Raw genomic sequence first — 18,105 nt, 5'->3', positions numbered from 1 at the left:
ATGAAAGGAAGAATTTGCAGGGTAGGTTTTGCTTATTTATGCTCCAATAAATATTTCTCTGCATTGTCTTTGGCAGCATATCGTACATTGCTCTCCAAAATTATGACAGTGGAATTATAAATAATGATGTCTTAAAAACCATTAATACTCTCAAATAACATTTCTATAGTATACCAGTAGTATTTTTATGGAACAGCAACAGCCACTTTTATTACAGACAGTAAGAAACACAGTAATTTGAGGCTAGCAATGGCAATATCAAGATTCTAAACCTTTATTACTTTCTGATATTGCTCCTCTATTTCTGGTGCTTTCTGAACTAAGCTAGATGCAGTTTATTAAATCATGATGCAGTGAACATCATGAATTGCCTCATAGGTTGGCTTAAACTTAAAACACATGTGCATAGCACATTAAACATAGCTTAATTATAACCAAGGAATGCCCTAGTAGACGACCCAATCACCATGGTTCATCTATCCACACCTATTTTGGTGGTATCTCAGTAGAATTTGCATTAGCAATTAGCAATATCACATTTGTGGGGAGAAGGGATGGTTAATTCCTTGTTTTCAGAATAAAATCTCCCTGTACTTGGGTTGGGAAAAAGTAGATACAGCCCCCAAGTCATCACACAGGAGTGATTCGGCTTTGCACCCATGCTTGTATCACTCCTTGTTTTCCTAAAAGGCTGCTTGCTCAACTATAAGATATTAATCTGGATTTAGCTAAGAAACGTGCCAGACTGTGGTTAAAGAAACACAATATAAAATAAACTATGGAAACCAATTGCCATTATAGTATACCTACCAACTCTCACAAATCTCCCAAGAATGCCCCATTTTCCAAAAATATGGCCTTATCAACATCCTGCTACATAGCACTCTCAGGGGTACTAAACAGATAATTTTTTTAAAAAATTACTAGGCACAGCACTGTTGTTCTATCCACACTGGTTTTATTTTATTTTCTTTACTCAACCCTGGATTAACCATTAAGCAAAATGAGCATGTGCTTAGGGCACCAAGGGAAAGGGGGGCACCACAGTTTTTTTCCCCCAGGGTGTCACAACCACCCTCAACATTACTTCTCAGTACCTATTAAGTCTTAACCATCTTGTCAGTTAAGCCAACGATCCCCAACCTTTATGGCACCAGGGACCGGTTTGGTAGAAAACAATTTTTCCACAGACCAGGAGGGGGGATGGTTTTAGTTTCACTTGCTCACCCACTGGTCACCTCAACTGGTGCAGACTGGTTCCTAACAGGCCACAGACTGGTACCAATCCGTAGCCCAGGACTTGGAGGCTCCTGAGTTAAGAGTAGCAGGAGAGCAGAGAGGTACCACTGCTGGGCTGGGTGTAGGACCTTAATCTGGCCCAGCCTGCACTCTTGATGGCATCTTCTGAGTATGTTCATTTTTCCCTTTTTTTCCTGTGAAGTCCTTTTCCTGTTATTGAAAACATTTTTTCAGCAAAGGCATTGGACTCACAATCAATAAAATTACCAAAGAAAAAAAATCAGCATAAATTATAGGCCTACATCGTCACCTGATAGCTAAAAATATCTTCTCCAAAGACTCAGGGAAATTTAATCAATAATGGTAAGTTAGCAATTAGCTCACCTGCATTTTGGGGCTTAGCAATTCCTTAGCTGTTTCTCATGGAATTCATTATTTCAGCAAAACAGATGCATCATTGACTTTAGCCGTCTTTGATAAAGGTAATTTTCCTGGTCATATTTTATTTATAGGTTAGAAATCAGTAGTCAGAAAAGGCAGAGGGAGGTAGGAAAGAATGAGGGATGTTTTACCTATTCCTAAAGCTGCTATTCCTACAGTAGCACTACTTTAAAAGGTATAGTGTCCATTTCACTTATTGTAACACTATAATAATTAATCCATTTCTTTAAGTTGTGCTTTATTTGGAAGCCCATATTGTCCACATAGGCATGTGGACCAGTGCCAACAGTACATGCACTGTTGACCCAGAATTAGGAGACAGCATAGGAAGTATCAATTGTGAATATGTGCAGATGGCTCTGCTGTCTTTGGGCACTTGCATGGATGCAGGGGCATAAAAGGACAGCAAGGAAAACACCCAATGTCCTAACCCACCTGGGAACATACAATGTCTTTAGGGAAACACCCCAAAGGGAACATTTTTAGCTACTTTTGCTTTCACCCTTCTTATCTACAGTGTCCAGACTTATCTTATGTGTGTCAGCTTTGTTGGGTGGATTGCTTATGTATTCGGAAAGAATAAATACAAGGATTTCTTGTCATTCGGGGCTTCTCTCTTTTAGAGGAGCCCGTCTTTGTTCAGCTGAATAAAAATGTAAAGCTTAAAGGCAACTTCTGGTTTCCTGTACGTTTTTATCAAGCAAAACCTCAGAACCTGCACAGCACATGGTACTACCGATATTCTAAATTAGAAAGTAGGTTCTTATTCTGAGGAAATATTGCAGTTACACAGATGAGAGAAAATTTGCTGGAAAGCAGAAAATGCTTTGTATTTAAAAATATAATTTCCACCCATTTCGTTGGTTTTCATACTGTCCCATAGGTTAAGCTGCCATGATTGGTGAGAAATACAAATCAACTAGAGTCAGGAATTCTGGGAGTTGAAGTCCATAAGTCATAAAAGAGCCGAGGCTGCCTACCCCTGAACTAGACAGTCATGTTAAAAATAGCAACAACAGCTGGCTGTTCTTTCCAGTTCAGTGAGTATTTCATGGGACTGTGGCAATACATGCAAAGCTAGAGAAAGACTTTGTAGTTACTTATATTTTAAAGCATATGTGAAACAGTTTTTAAAAATAAAAAGGTTAGATGCATCATTATTCTACAACAGCTGTAGTGTATTAGGTTCTGACATATTTATTTATTTATTTATTAGATTTCTATACCACCCTATTCCCGAAGGACTCAGGGCGGTTTACAGGGCAAAGTTAAAAACAGTTAAAACAGTACAAAGGTTAAGATAAAGTTTAAATTAAAATAGGATTAAATAACAATAGCCCAAATTTAAAATTTAAATTTAAAATGTAAAAATGTAAAACCCCTCAGTCCAGGCCAGATAAATCAAACAACCAAGTTTTTAGGTCCCGGCGAAATGAACGAAGGTCGGGGGCGGTCCAGAGTTCCACAGGCAGGTCGTTCCACAGGGCATGCGCGCCCACAGAGAACGCCCTCCCCCGGGGGATCACCCGCCGGCACTCATTGACCAGCGGCACCCTACGGAGGCTTAAGAGCTTCAAAGAAATAATGCCAGGAGTATAATTAATTTTTAAAAAAATTAATCCCACTGGCCCCAGACATCAACAAGAGCTTTATTATTTAGACCACACTGCATGGCACCCATGCTAATTAAGTCAATATACACAGGGAGGGAGAGAAAGAGATTGGGTCAACATACCATGCTAAGACCTGCTTTGCTTAACTGTGGTTTATTGAATAAATGACTAGATTTGTACAACACACAAAGCTAAAACCATCAAACCAGATGCTGATTCAGTGTAATATATGAATGTAGTGTAATATTTAAGTGGAAATCTCAAAAGGGAAGAAAGAAATTTGAGAACTGTCTTCTTTAATCTAATGTACTGAAGTTGCCAGGGACATGGTGCTACTTGCATTAAGAAGAAATTGTTTTAATGCTATGACATTTAACATCCTTGAACCCCGCTCAGTAAGTGAACTATATTTTATATTCCTGATATTGCTTAAAACATTTCTCAAATGTTCTTGGAAATTAAAAATAGCAGGATCTTTCAGGAGCAGAGGGGCATATACTTATACACTCAGATTATTTGAGTTCTTCAGGGTCTATTACCATTAATATAAAGTACAATAATGAATAATTGAATGCAAGTCTAAGAGATATTCAGGGTTGCATATTTAAGTATGTAAGATGGAAAAGGCATACCTTTTTTAAAAAAAAGTTGTCTAGTGTTCTCTGCATGAATATGATCCAGGTTCTTTGAAGTCAGTTGCATTAAAGTAGGAAGAGTTTTTGTGTTTTGATATAAAAGGAGTAATCTGGAAGATGGTACACCATCTGCAAAAGATTTTTTGTTTGCATTTCCAGATAAAAAAATTACTAGCATTTTTTTATAATGTGTCTACAAATGAAATTTCCAAAAATATATTGTTACTGTGTGCTGGATTCATGCATTATATGTAGTAAATCACAATATGATTTGGTTGGATTGGATTAGATTAGCCAATCAAACTAATATTGTGGGTGCTATGTACTTTAATCTCAGCAGCATGATAAGATCTATTTTGTGAGCAATAGGTATACTATTGCGTGCTAGATAGTATGAAAATCCAGTGGATTTGCAACAGTTTGAATAAGTACAATCAAACAATGTTGATAACTAGTTCAGCATTATTCTGGAGTAAAATATTGGGTAAAATTCTTTAGGTTTTATAGAGTCAGCATATTGCCCCCAACAATGTGGGTCTTCATTTTACCGACCTCGGATGGATGGAAGGCTGAGTCAACCTTGAGCTGATGAGAATCGAACTACTGAACTGCAGGCAGCTAGCAGGCAGCAAAAGTAGCCTGCAGTACTGCATTGTAACCACTGCACTACCATGGCTCATTTAAATGTTTTTTAATGTGTATTTTATATTCTTTATGTATTATATACGTTGAAATAAGTAAAAACCGTGGGATCGCTCCGGAGCTGAAGTCACGGCCGAGGAAGAGAGTTCCCGGCCAGAGCTGTCACTGGAAGTTTTAACTTCCCAACGGAGCGAGACCAGGACCGGACGACATGGCCAACTTCGGGCGTGTGAGGGAATTCGACACCCGCCATCCAGAGAGATGGCAATCACACTTGGGGCAAGTCGAAGGATTCCTCCTCGTCAGCAAAATCACTGACGACAGAGCAAAGGCCGCCGCCCTCCTATACATCAGTGGGCCCCCGGTATACAACGCTGCCGTCAGGCTGTTCAGCCCGGTACCCATCACAGAAGTCTCCTACGCAGACCTGGTAGACCAGCTCAACAAACACTACATGCCAGCCCGCTCGGAGCTGTACTGGCGTGTACAATTCGCCCAGAAGAAGCAGCGACCGGACGAGCCCGCAAACGACTTCATCGCCGGGGTCAGGCATGCTGCTCGTAACTGCTGTTTTCCCGACCTGGAAGACCGCATCAGGGACCAGGTAGTGATAGGATTGAGGGACGAGCGTCTCCAGAAAAAACTGACATCAAAACCTGACATGAGCCTGGCCGAACTGACCCGAGAAATAATGCCCTACGAATATAACCACAAGAAAAAACCGACCACCACAACACCAGAAGGCCCAGCAACCGTATACCAAGAGGACGCAACCCTCAGTGACAGCGACGAGTCGGTGGACTTCACAGACGGGGAGGCCATCCAGCGGAGAATGGAACGTCGACAACAGCGGAGGAGCAACACGTCAGATCGCCGAAGAACCAGAAACCCCCCGCCACCACAAAATGAGCAACGGGCCGCCTGTGCCAGCTGCGGGGGTAACCATGCCCGGGGAAGCTGCCGGTTCCGGAACGCAAAATGCCACAATTGCGGGAAAACCGGCCACATCAAACCAGTGTGCCGAAGCCGGCCCTGCGACAACGTGCATGATCTGGAGGCCAATCCCCCAGGTAGGCCAATCACCCAGACCAACCTAGGAAGAACGCCAGGGGTCCTAGTGGAAACGATTGATAAAGTGCATAGTCTAAGTCCAAAGGTGAGGATCAGGGTAAGAATTCAGGGAGTCCCCTGCCACATGGAGGTGGACTCCGGGTCAGCAGTCTCCTTAATATCGTTCAAAACGTATCAGGAGATCTGCCAGCGAAGCAATAGGAAAATTCCCCTTAAGAAAACCCAGGTCCATCTAGCAGACTTTCAAAAAAACCCCATTCCGCTAGAGGGAAAGGCTAAGGTCGCTGTAGAATACAAGAAATTCAAGGGACCGCTAGAAGTCTTAGTGACTCCAGGGAACCGCACCAACCTGATCGGGCTGAACTGGTTCAGCCCTCTAGGCATCGCCATTACCGGAGTGAACACAGTTCAAACCTCCAGCCTCGAAGCCGTCTGCAACAAGTATGCAGACGTCTTTGATGGCACCTTAGGAAAATACACGGGCCCCCCCATCACCTTACAATTAAATCCAACCATCCAGCCCATAAAGATAAGGGCTAGGAGGGTTCCATTTGCCCTTAAAGGAAAAATAGAAAGCGAGCTAGAACGCCTCGTAGGACTAGGAGTGCTGGAACCTACTGAAGGGGGAAGCTGGGAGACCCCAATAGTCACCCCTGTTAAACCTAATGGGGAAATTAGATTGTGTGCAGACTATAAGGCGACCCTCAACCTAGCCCTCAGCCCCCATGCTTACCCAGTGCCAGCGGTAAGGGACGTCTTTGCTTCCATCCGTTCCGGCGCCATTTTCGCAAAACTTGATCTGACGCAGGCGTACTTGCAACTGCCTGTCACAGATGACACCGCGGAAGCCCAGACAATTGTCACCCACCGCGGTGCCTTTAAAGTGAAAAGGCTCCAATTCGGCATATCGGCAGCCCCGGGTATCTTCCAAGGTATCATGGAGAAAACCTTAAAAGGGATACCCGGGGTCTGCCCCTATTTCGATGATGTTCTCATCGCCGGAGAAAACGAAGCAAACTTAGCTGACAGACTGTCAGCTGTGCTGAGCCGGCTCAGAGAAGCCGGTCTCAAACTTAAACGCGAAAAGTGCTCCATCGGAGTCACCTCCACAGAATTCCTAGGATACAAAATAGACGCCCAAGGCATCCACCCAACCACAGAAAAACTAAAGGCTATTCAGACAGCTCCCAGTCCGAAGAATAAACAAGAGCTCCAAGCCTTTTTGGGGTTATTAAATTTCTACCATGCTTTCCTTCCCCACAAAGCTACAATAGCAGAGCCTCTCCATAGGCTCCTGGACAAGGGAAATGCCTGGTCTTGGACCAAAGCACATGAGAATAGCTTCCAGTCATTAAAAAAAATTATCTGTAACAGTTCAACAATAACCCTCTTCAGAGAAGACACACCAATATGCATCGCTTGCGATGCATCTCCCTACGGAATTGGGGCAGTATTAAGTCACATATACAGGGACGGCACCCAAAGACCCATAGCTTTTTATTCACGCACTCTATCAAAAGCTGAAAGGAACTACGCCCAAATCGATAGGGAGGCACTAGCAATAGTCGCAAGGGTAAAAAAGTTCCATGACTACCTCTATGGGAGACCCTTTACCATATTCACAGACCACAAACCCCTGCTAGGAATATTCACTTGGGATAAAATAACCCCACAAATCCTGTCACCGAGAATACTGCGTTGGTCCACCTTCTTATCAGCATATTCATACAAATTAATTCATAAGCCAGGGAAAGAATTGGGACATGCAGACTGCCTCAGCAGACTGCCAATTCAAGGCAAGGACCCAGACCCAGACCCAGCCGGACTAATTATGGAAATAGCCCAACTCCCTAACTGCCCCCTCTCTGCTAAAATCATAGCTAACAATTCAGCTAAAGACAAAATACTCAGCAGAATCCTCAGGTGGGCAACAACAGGATGGCCAGCAAAAAAACCACACCCTCAATTCCAGCCATACTATAACAGGAAAAATGAAATATCTTCATACTTGGGATGCCTTTTGTGGGGAAACAGGGTAGTAATACCTGATAAGAACACAGCCCAAACATTAGACATCTTACACGAAGGACATCCAGGCATTGTCAAAATGAAAGCTCTGGCCAGGAGTTATGTCTGGTGGCCTGGCATAGATAAAGAGATAGAAAAATATGTGGGAGGGTGCTACACCTGTCAAGCAACACGAAGCGAGCCACCACAAGCCCCAATGCACAAATGGGAAACTACAAAAAACCCATGGTCACGCATACATCTAGATTTCGCAGGACCAATCCAAGGGCAGAGTTTTCTAATAATAGTGGACAGCTATTCTAAATGGTTAGAAGTAATTCCCCTTAGGAAAACCACTTCAGGGGCCACCATACAAGCCCTTAGAAAAATATTTGCCACCCACGGCCTCCCAGACACCATGGTCTCAGACAATGGACCTCAATTCACCTCTCGTGAATTTCAGATGTTCGCTATGAAGAATTGTATTAGGCTGGCCACGTCTGCACCGTTCCACCCATCGACAAACGGAATGGCTGAAATTATGGTGCGCTCAACTAAAGAAGCATTAAAAAAGTTCGTAAAGGGAAACTGGCAGCGTCGCCTCAGCCAATTCCTAATGTCACAACATTCAACGCCCTGCACGACAACCGGCAAAACGCCAGCAGAACTAAGATGGGGGAGGAGATTGATAACACGGCTCGACAGACTGCATCACGACACTTACTCCGCGGAACCAGACCACCCCCCCACCCCGTACATTTAAACCAGGGCAAATGATCTGGGCACGATCATACACAGCCAAAAACAAATGGGTCCAAGGGACAGTGTTACAACAAACAGGACCTATTTCTTATCTAATACACACGCCTACTGACAGCAATCTACGATGGCACATTGATCAGCTCAGGCCAAGACAACCTCAACACCACCCAGACCCTCAACCACGCGACCACCAACTTCCACCCCCAGCAGCTATATTACCGATACCAAATCAAGGGGAGGAGGATCAAGAAAACTTAGCGCCACCAGAACCAGATATCGCACCACCCCCAAGGCGCTCAAACAGGAACAGGAGAGCCCCAGCATATTTAAATGACTACCAATGGGCCGGCTCCAACAACCAACAAGGGGGAGGAAACGCTCCAGGGGAGGGGTAAAGGGTGTATTATATACGTTGAAATAAGTAAAAACCGTTTATTCCTTTATTTACTGTGAGGGAAACAAATCTGACAGGAGAACACGCGGGAACTTTGACAGCTGTCAAAGTTCCCCGCCAGGGCGCAGGCGCAGCCACTGACAGCTCGCGGCTGTCAAAACACCGAGCCATGCGGAAATAAGAACTGTCAAGAGAAGACGGCAACGATTGGTTCAACTAGACGCGGCGCCAAAAGAAATGATCCTGATTGGTCCTCACTGACAGCTGCTGGCTATAAAAGCCGGACAAGTTATTCTGTTTTTGCCTTGCTCTTAATAAAGCCTAAGTTAAGTAACCTGTCGTCCCGAGTGGTCCTTCGGCTACTTCACTTTAGCTTTTAAAATTGTTTTTATTCTACCCTTCTTCTGCTAGTCTATGACCATAATAAAAATTTGATTGATAAAAATTAACCAGAAGCTGGATAATTGCTTGGGATTATACTATAGTGGAAGTTAAAATAGGTATTTTACTTTCTATTATACCATTTGTTTGCCCAATATGTTCTTTTTTGTAATATATTGATTTTTTAAAAACATTAATCACTTAATAATTGGTGAACAGTGTGTTGTCTGGGTTATATTTGTAAAACAATCACTAACAATTGATTTCTATAATCCTTAATCCACATAATATTTAGTTGATTTCCTCTTTTCCCAAAATATGTTCTTTTGCAAACATGGAGTTAATACAATTCTTATTGTTTTGATAGATAACATTTAAATATATATTTTTCCCGATAGTCCTAAAAATAATCACATCAATATAATATTTCTTTTCTATCATTCTGGTTGCTTTATCATAGATCCTATTATAGTCCTTATTTTAATTTGTTTCTCCCACCAAATTCTAGATATTCTTACTGGTTAAGATTTTCTCAAAAATTAATTACATTTAAGAATTTAACTCTATTTTTCCATATGAACCATCTCACACTTTTACGTTTCTTAAGAAATAGATAAAACAGTAGAAAAAAAAGAAAGTAAAGCAAGAGTAAAGAAATGTAAAAATTAACATACTACCTAAAATATATATTCCTCCTAAGCTAATATGTATTTATTTCCTAAATTTCTTATTCTTTTTAACCATAATTAAAAATATGTTTAATCTTTAAACATTCCATTTAATATATCTAGTCATCTAGTCCTTTAGCTCTTATTCAAACATTTATTTATGCATTATAATTTTCTTAAATTCAATCACATTTAAATATCTAAAACATTTCCTTTAAGTCATTTCAACTTTTTATATTACTCACATCAAGAAAGAGAACAAAAAAGGGAAAAAATCATACTATATTATATTTAGAGAATTCATCCCTCTTAGAGTGACATATATATTCCAAAACATTTCTATTTCTTTAACCATATTCAAACAAATGTTTCTTTTTTAAGTATTCTCTCTGGTAAGTCCCATCATCTATTTTCTTAGTTTCCACTTTAGTCTTTTTCCTTTGCCCAGTGTCTTTCTTAATCAATGTATTTTGCTGAATCAAAAGGTTTTTCCATATGTTCATAAATGTTGCTGTAGATATGAAAAGTAAATCAGGAGAAGTGTCTTTGTACGGGACTTCTGCCTTTCCATGTTTGTTGAAAATCTTTTTCTTTTTCTCTGCTTCTTTTATCATTTCCTTTCTCTCCAATGTTCCTGATATCTGTACAGTTCATTTTATCCGATCTCTTCTTGTCCTCAGATTTATTTTGTAGTCTTAAGGGATATGTTGTTTTTTCCAATTCTTGTGAATTTTTTTCCACTAGGATTAAATCATGTTTCCTTGTTTTGTTAAGTTCCATCTTTAAGTCTCTATTCTCAATTCTATATCCATTTATTTGTTTTATCTGCTCCTTCTCTGTTGTTGTTTTTTGGGAATTTTTTTGTTGTAGAGTTAACTTGGAAATAGATTGATTTATATTTTCAAAGTTGTTTTGGATTTCTTTGTGGTTTAAAGTCATTGTTGTTTGAATTAGTTGCAGTATACTATATATCTCTTCCTGTGACTTTTATGTTTTCTTGATATGTTCTTTCATGTCTCTGATCCATGATAGCCAAGAATTTGAGTTTTCCTCTTCCTTTCTTTTCTCTCTAAATAGCTTTAGAGTCCCAGTTAGATAGATATTTGTAATCCAAATAGTTCAAAAAAGATTTTTTTCTGAAATTTATAATCCTCTCTTTGTCTACAGCCCAGATTATTGTCTTTTTTGTCACAGCTGTTCTTTGTCGTTAAAGCTTTGAAGGTCACAGACACAGAATAACTTTTCCCAGATTTTACCAAGTCTTATATTAAAGTCATAGCTGCCATAGTCTTCATATGCCACTAGGTGTCAGCAACTATTTGCATTTCAATTTCCAAAATAAACAATTATCCTTGAAATGAGAGTCTTAACCCTTAAAACAATTTTAGATTTATCCAGATTTAAGATTTAAGTTTCAAGTTTTATATTTATTTCACTTCCATATATTTTGATCCTCCATAAAAATATTAATTCACCGCTTCCATTAGTATGAGGGTAGGGTAGAAATCTCCCTCCTTCCCTTTTGGAGGTATTTTGCTACTTGGGGATCTTTTCCAGGAAATTAAATGTAAAATAGAAAAGAAAAGATCAAATTTCTCACCCAGTTTCACGCACACTGTTCACAGTTGTGCTGGTTAGTGCTTTTGGACTTCGGTTGCAAATAGCTTAGGCTGGTCGATGCAATACGGCCACCCTTTCTCCTGTCAGGTTAGAAAGCTTTCCCCAAGTCGAATGGAATGGCCACCACCATTCCAGAATCGCTGGAGCACCCTTCTTTCTTCATCGCCTCTCCGGGGCGACTTAGACCAATTTAGGGTCCCCTGGCAGGGCGAAATTAGCCACAGGGGTGTGGAGAATCCGCAAGTCCACGACCAGTCGCTACCATGCAAAACCGGAAGTCTGCCCAATATGTTCTATGAGTTAGTATATGATGCCAGCTAATTGTGGCTTGTTTAATACATATTAAACAATTTACCATCTTTACTACCTTTAGTGTCTATTTGTTTTACTGCAGGTTTCATGACTGTGCTACATGGTAATTGCATAAATTTCAACATAGTGACTAGCTTTGTATCCACTTAGCTACAGTTAGTTCTTGACTTACAACCATCACAGAGCAGTGGCGTAGCGTGGGGGGTGCAGGGGGGGCCGGCCGCACCGGGCGCAACATCTGGGGGGGCGCGCTCGCACTGAGCTGCTCAGGGAGCCCCAAGGGCTGCACAGAGTTGGCTTGGCTCTGCTCTCAAGCTGCTCTTTCTTGCAAAGCGAAATGAGTCCGGCAGGTGAGATGGGCGGCCACATAAACTGAATAAAATAAATAGAAGTGGCCAACTCTCCGCCCAGGCTCAGGCCAACCGCAAGCGCCCCGCAGGCGCCCTGGCAGGTTTGGCCGAGCGAAGATGGACCCGCTGGCCGGCCGGCCTAGCTTCGTGTGCATGCGTGGCTTTATTTAGCGGGGCTCACGTGCGAGCTTGAATGCAGCGGCTCTTGCAGGTCGGAGCCCCGCCCAGCCACCCTCGAGAGGGACCCGGAAGCATCCCGCATGCGCGCGACTCTTCTTGGAAAGTCTACGCCGCTGCGGGGCGCGTCTTTTCAGCAGTGCCGTGACGTCACCGCCCGCCCGCCCCTCTATTTCCGCTTCCGGTTGCCTTGCCCCGGGTGCTGACAACCCACGCTACGCCACTGTCACAGAGTCCAGAATTTCCATCATAAATTCTGATGATAGTAAGTTGAGGCACTCACATGACCAGACCTGATTTTACATTTTTTTGTGGCAGTGCTTACACAAACATCACAATCATTAAGTGAATCAATGTATTCCTATGGGTGTTTTTTGCTGGAAACCAGTGAAAAGGCTGGAGACTGGCAGAAACTCTTCTAAATTGTGGTCCCATGACTGTGGAATGCTACAATTTGCCATAAAGGTGAGCTGGTTGCCAGGCACCTAAGATGTGGTCATGGGACTCACAGGGAGAGTGGTGGTGTAGCCATCAGAACTCCAAAACTGAGTCATAAGTAGCTTTGAGGGATCCATTGTAACTGCGAACTGTCACTAAGTGACCAGTTGTTAAGCAAGGATTAGCTGTACTCATTTAATTATCAGGTTGCTGAGAAGAGTGGAAAGACTTGTGAACTGGCTCAGGATGAAATTTCAGCTGGTGTTTTCATCTTGCTTTTAAGTGAACTATGCACAGTTCCAGAAAGACTACAATGGTCAGCAGTGCTATTAGACTCTATTTGTTTGGAGTGAGGATATTATTACAGTGACCTTTGGATATAGCTTCATAAACCATGATGTGAAGGGCAGTAAATTTCACAGTATATTTTAATTATCACTATGTGATCTATGTCAGAGATCCCCAACCTTTTGGGCACCAGGGACCAGTTCCGTGGAGAGAGGTTTTTCTGCAGACAGGAGGGGGCGTGGTTTCATGTGCTGCCTGCATCTCCCAGATGGGGCTTTGCTTGTTTGCGCGGACTGGTTTCTGGCATGCTGTGGCCTGGTGCCAGTCCACGGCCCAGAAGTCAGGGACCCCTGATCTATGTTACACTTCAGAGGACCATATTGCCCTAGGACAAATCAGTTCATGAAAGTTTATTGGAGGGGGGGAAAGAATCTGGAGGAAAAGAAAACAGATTTAACAGTCAGATGCACATTTTTGTAACCTGAATCTTGCACTATGTTTCTTCAAGAACAATTTTATATAAATAAAGGGATCACAGTTTTAATACTCAAATTTGGACCCAATGATCAGGAAAGTATTTTTAAGAAATAGTAATAAATTTTGACTTGGCTGGCAAATATTTTTGTGCCATGTAGACAGAAGAAATTGCTGTCTTTTGCTTGTTTGCCTTGGAAACTTGGCCACTATGCCATGAAAAGTCCTCTGTTGTTCTGCAAGTCTGTAGTCAGAGTTTCATTTGCAGATTTTATTTATATGTTTGCAATTTTTGAGAAGAGCCAATGTGAGCAAAAATGTGAATGAAAACCTCATTGATGCTTTAGGTTTGCCTCCAAACTGAGATGAATATTACAACTCGTAATTTTTCTTGGCTGAGTTTTAGTCTGCTTCCCCCCTCCCCCTGCCTGCCCTTTCTTGCAAGTAGAAATTCTTTCTATGTGTAGAAATTGCCCACGTAGCTGCACAATTTCTGTAAAATAATAATAATAATAATAATAATAATAATAATAATAATAATAATAATAATAATAATAATAATAATAATAATAAAGTTGGAAGGGGCCTTGGAGGTCATCTAGTCCAACCCCCTGTTCAGGCAGGAAACCCTATACCATTTCAGACAAATGGATGTCCAGTCTCTTCTTAAAAACGTCTAGTGTTGGAGCATTCACAGCTTCTGGAGGCAGGTTGTTCCACTGGTTAATTGTTCTAACTGTCAGGAAGTTTCTCCTTAGTTCTAGGTTGCTTCTCTCCTTGATTAGTTTCCATCTGTTGCTTCTTGTCCTGCCTTTAGGTACTTTGGAGAATAGCTTGACTCCCTCTTCTTTGGGACAACCCCTGAGATACTGGAAGACTGGTCCTTCTCTTCATTAAACTAGACCACGGGTTGGCAACCCGTGACTCCCAGTCCTCCTCTGCCATGTGCAGTTCTGAAAAAAAAGTGGGAGTAAAAAAGTCCCATTGATAGAATAGGGCGGTGGAGGTTTGGAGAGCTGCTGCCTTCGTCCACGTTTCTTTCAGCCCTGAAAGAAACGCGGATGAAGGCAGCAGCTCTCCAAACGGGGCGGCGGAGGTTTGGAGAGCTGCTGCCTTCCGCACAGCTCTCCAAACCTCCGCCGCCCCTTTTGGAGAGCTGCTGCCTTCGTCCATGTTTGACAAAGGCAGCAGCTCTCCAAACGGGGCGGCGGAGGTTTGGAGAGCTGCTGCCTTCGTCTGCGTTTCTTTCGGGGCCAAAAGAAATGCGGACGAAGGCAGCAGCTCTCCGAACCTTTGCCGCCCCATTATCATTGAGAGAATGGGGCAGCGGAGGTTTGGAGGCCCCGGGGGAAGGGGCAGGGCACTTGGGTGGCTCCAGCGGGGCCCGGGCTGAAGGCGGCGCTGCAACCCAGCACCCGTCACCAGGGATACTCACTGCTGCGCAGGTGCCTCCCAGCTCAGGGGAGACGTGCTGTGGGAGACGCAAGGCTTTCTTAAGCCGGGGAAGGGCCTGTTGCCTCCGAGGGGGGCCCGGGTGGGATCCTCTGAAAGGCTGTTTCCTTCCTCGTCTTCGCGCGGCTCGGCCTGTGAGTCCCCCCCCCCGGTAAGCTGGTGGTACCGGGCAGCGACAGGTGCGCACGGCTCAGAATGCAGCGCGGGCATCGGGGCTGCCGAGGATCGGTGCAGTGCAAGCGATCCAGGGTAGGAGCTGATCCTGAAGCTTCACAAAAGGTGGAAAGAAAAAAGTCCCAGAGAGAGAGCATGCAGGGCAGGGGGAGAGCAGTTTTTTCTGAGGGAGGAAAAGCCAGAACGGCAGAGCCGTCCATACTAGAGGTGGATGGGGGCAGGGCTGGTGCACGTTTTGCCTTGTTCTGCGCATGAGCGTGTGTGCACGCATGCACGCACACATTTTGCAGCTCCCACTTTTTTGTGTGTGTGATGGAACTGGTTCCGAGTGGCTCTTTTGCTGTTTCAGGTTGCTGACCCCTGAACTAGACATACCCAATTCTAGCAATCGTTCTTTATGTGTTTTAGCCTCTAGTCCCCTGATCATCTTTGTTGCTCTTCTCTATACTCCTTCTAGAATCTCAACATCTTTTTTACATCGTGGTGACCAAAACTGGATGCAGTATTCCAGGTGTGGCCTTACCAAGGCATTGTAAAGTGGTATTAACCCTTCATGTGATCTTGATCTTCGCATGGTATTTAGTATGGTTACAGCTCTGGGATAAAAACTATTTTTCAGCCTCTTTGTCTTTGTTTTTATTGTCCTGTACCATCTGCCAGATGGTAATAGTTCAAAAAAAAAAGAATGTCTTGGATGAGATGAGTCTTTAAGTCTTTTGAGCCTTCCTAAGACAATAGGAACTGTACAGTTTGTCCGGGGAGGATGGCGGGATGGGGTAGAGTGCAAGCAATAATCCTCTGGGCTTATTACAGGAGAGAAGAAAGAAAGCTACTTACATTAAAGGAAAAGGTAAAGGTTCCCCCACACATGCGTGCTAGTCGTTTCCAACTCTAGAGGCCGTTGCTCATCTCCATTTCAAAGCCGAAGAGCCAGCGCTTGTCCAAGGACGTCTCTGTGGTCATGTGGTTGGCATGACTAGATGCCAAAGGCGCACGGAACGCTGTTACCTTCCCACCATAGTGGTCCCTATTTTTCTACTTGCATTTTTACGTGCTTTCAAACTGCTAGGTTGGCAGAAGCTGGGACGAGTAACAGGTGCTCACTCTGCTACGCCGCACTCGGGATTCAACCCGCCAAAATGCCGACCTTCTGATCGACAAGCTCAGCATCCTAACCCACTGAGCCACCGCGTCGTCCCTTTTTCTACTTACATTACATTACATTAATTTTCAACTCTTCTTCTACTGTCAGTCTTGAGAGAGAATCCAGACAAGAAATGCACACCCCAGGAATACTAGTTCTATTTTTACTGTTGGGTTACATTCCATTTGTCTTGCAAGTCTGAAAGTACTTCTCTTTCCCATCCCTCCTCAGCTGTACAGTTCAAGAAATTAGGGAGCACCCCTTCTGAGCCATTTGATGTATCTCTGTTGATAATGTCTATACACGAATACAGGTAATCCTGGAATGGACCCTATCCATCAGGGCCATAAATTAAGTCTGATCCAATTTTATGACTTTTTTTGTGGTGGTCATTAAGCAAACATGGCAATTGTTAAGTGAACATGGCAATTCATTAAGTGAATGCCACAGTTGTTAAGCCAACCAGTGATTTGGTATGGGTCGATTTTTGCCAAAAACCAGAAATAAATGCTGGTTTTCAGCAAAACGTTTGTAAAACACAGTCACATGACTGAAGGATGCTGCAAATGGTCACAAATGAGGCCCAATTGCTGAGCCCTCAGACTGCAGTCACACCACCATGGGGGAGGGGAGGCTGACCATTGTAACTTTGAAATCAGGTTGTTAGTACTCTCATATAGGCCCAGTGTTACTTTCCTCCTAAGTTGAGGACTACCTGTAACTTTTGATTTACAAACTGCAGTAGGGTGGGATCACAATTTGCAAAATGGAACAAAAACTGCGCTCATAATTTAGGACCTAGCATCGTTGAGGAACTCGCAACTACAGAGATATTTAAAATTCCATCCATCTAAATTAGCTGTGGGCACATCAAAGGCCAATCTGAAAGGCTCCTGTTCATCAGCTTTCCGCAACTTGATATTTTCCAGATGTGTCATGATTGGATTTCTTAAAATGAGAATGCCAGAGACCCACAATGAAATGCTTATTATCAACATGATAATCACTGGCCCTTTGATAAACGCAGAGAGGAAATAAACCTAATGTCAAGGCTCTACCTTTGTCTAAGTGCTTCTTTTTTCTTTCTTTTTTGTAATGCGAACAAAACAATGTAGAAACTTCACCACAAAGATGATGTTTTTCTTTGGAAGCCAGCATAGCAGAGGTGACAGGAGGAAGTCCTCTTAATGAAACCGCAGTATATATGAAATTTAATATACCTCTCAGGGAAGTGTTTTTTACTAGCTTGTATTTCCTGCTTGCACTTGAACTGTACTGAATAGGGCAGTGTATCTCATGAATTTGAAAAACCTTGAGAATAAATTACAATCCACAGCAGAAATGGAAATATAATATGTATAAATGCCATTCTTTTCCTTGTTGAATATAAGCCAGGAAGGTAAAACAGATGTGGGAAAGGTCAGTACATAATTTAGTCTCCTGAACAGATTTAAGCATATATGCCTCTTACTATTAAAATATAAATATTGCCCATATAAATTAATATACTTTAATAAAATTCACATTAGATCTTAGGCACAAATAAGGTAGCTCTTCTGCCACAACTGTGCAATTCTTAGCCTAGTTTGTGCAGTATTAATTATCTGGGACATCATTGGCACATAATATGTTAATTAGTAACTTAGTAGTGAACTTATCTTGGATATCACATAATGTCCCTTTGTATTTTTATAATGTCTTAATTCTACCTGTTCTTTTTTTTCTTTTGTGATAGTTTTCAGAATGTATAAAAACTCTATTGGAGTTGAGCTATCATAAATTTAAATAGATAAAGAAACCAATATTCCTCTTTGTCACTGTTT

The 18,105-nt window shown here is 42.5% G+C and overlaps 1 long non-coding RNA gene across 1 annotated transcript in view; it reads left to right on the top strand.

Moving 5' to 3' along the window:
- LOC310644758 overlaps positions 1 to 17,436 on the top strand; it is a 32,202-nt gene extending 14,766 nt beyond the window's left edge. Inside the window, exon 3 of the long non-coding RNA XR_014493376.1 lies at positions 17,398 to 17,436. This is a non-coding gene — a long non-coding RNA (uncharacterized lncRNA). The remainder of the gene's footprint in view (positions 1 to 17,397) is intronic.
- Positions 17,437 to 18,105: the final 669 nt, after the last annotated feature.

Source organism: Vipera ursinii (genome assembly GCF_947247035.1).
Source record: "Vipera ursinii genome assembly, chromosome: 1".
In the NCBI taxonomy this organism is placed as follows: domain Eukaryota; kingdom Metazoa; phylum Chordata; class Lepidosauria; order Squamata; family Viperidae; genus Vipera; species Vipera ursinii.
The sequence above is the reverse complement of the archived record's forward strand: the minus strand, read 5'-3'. Positions and strand labels throughout refer to the sequence as shown.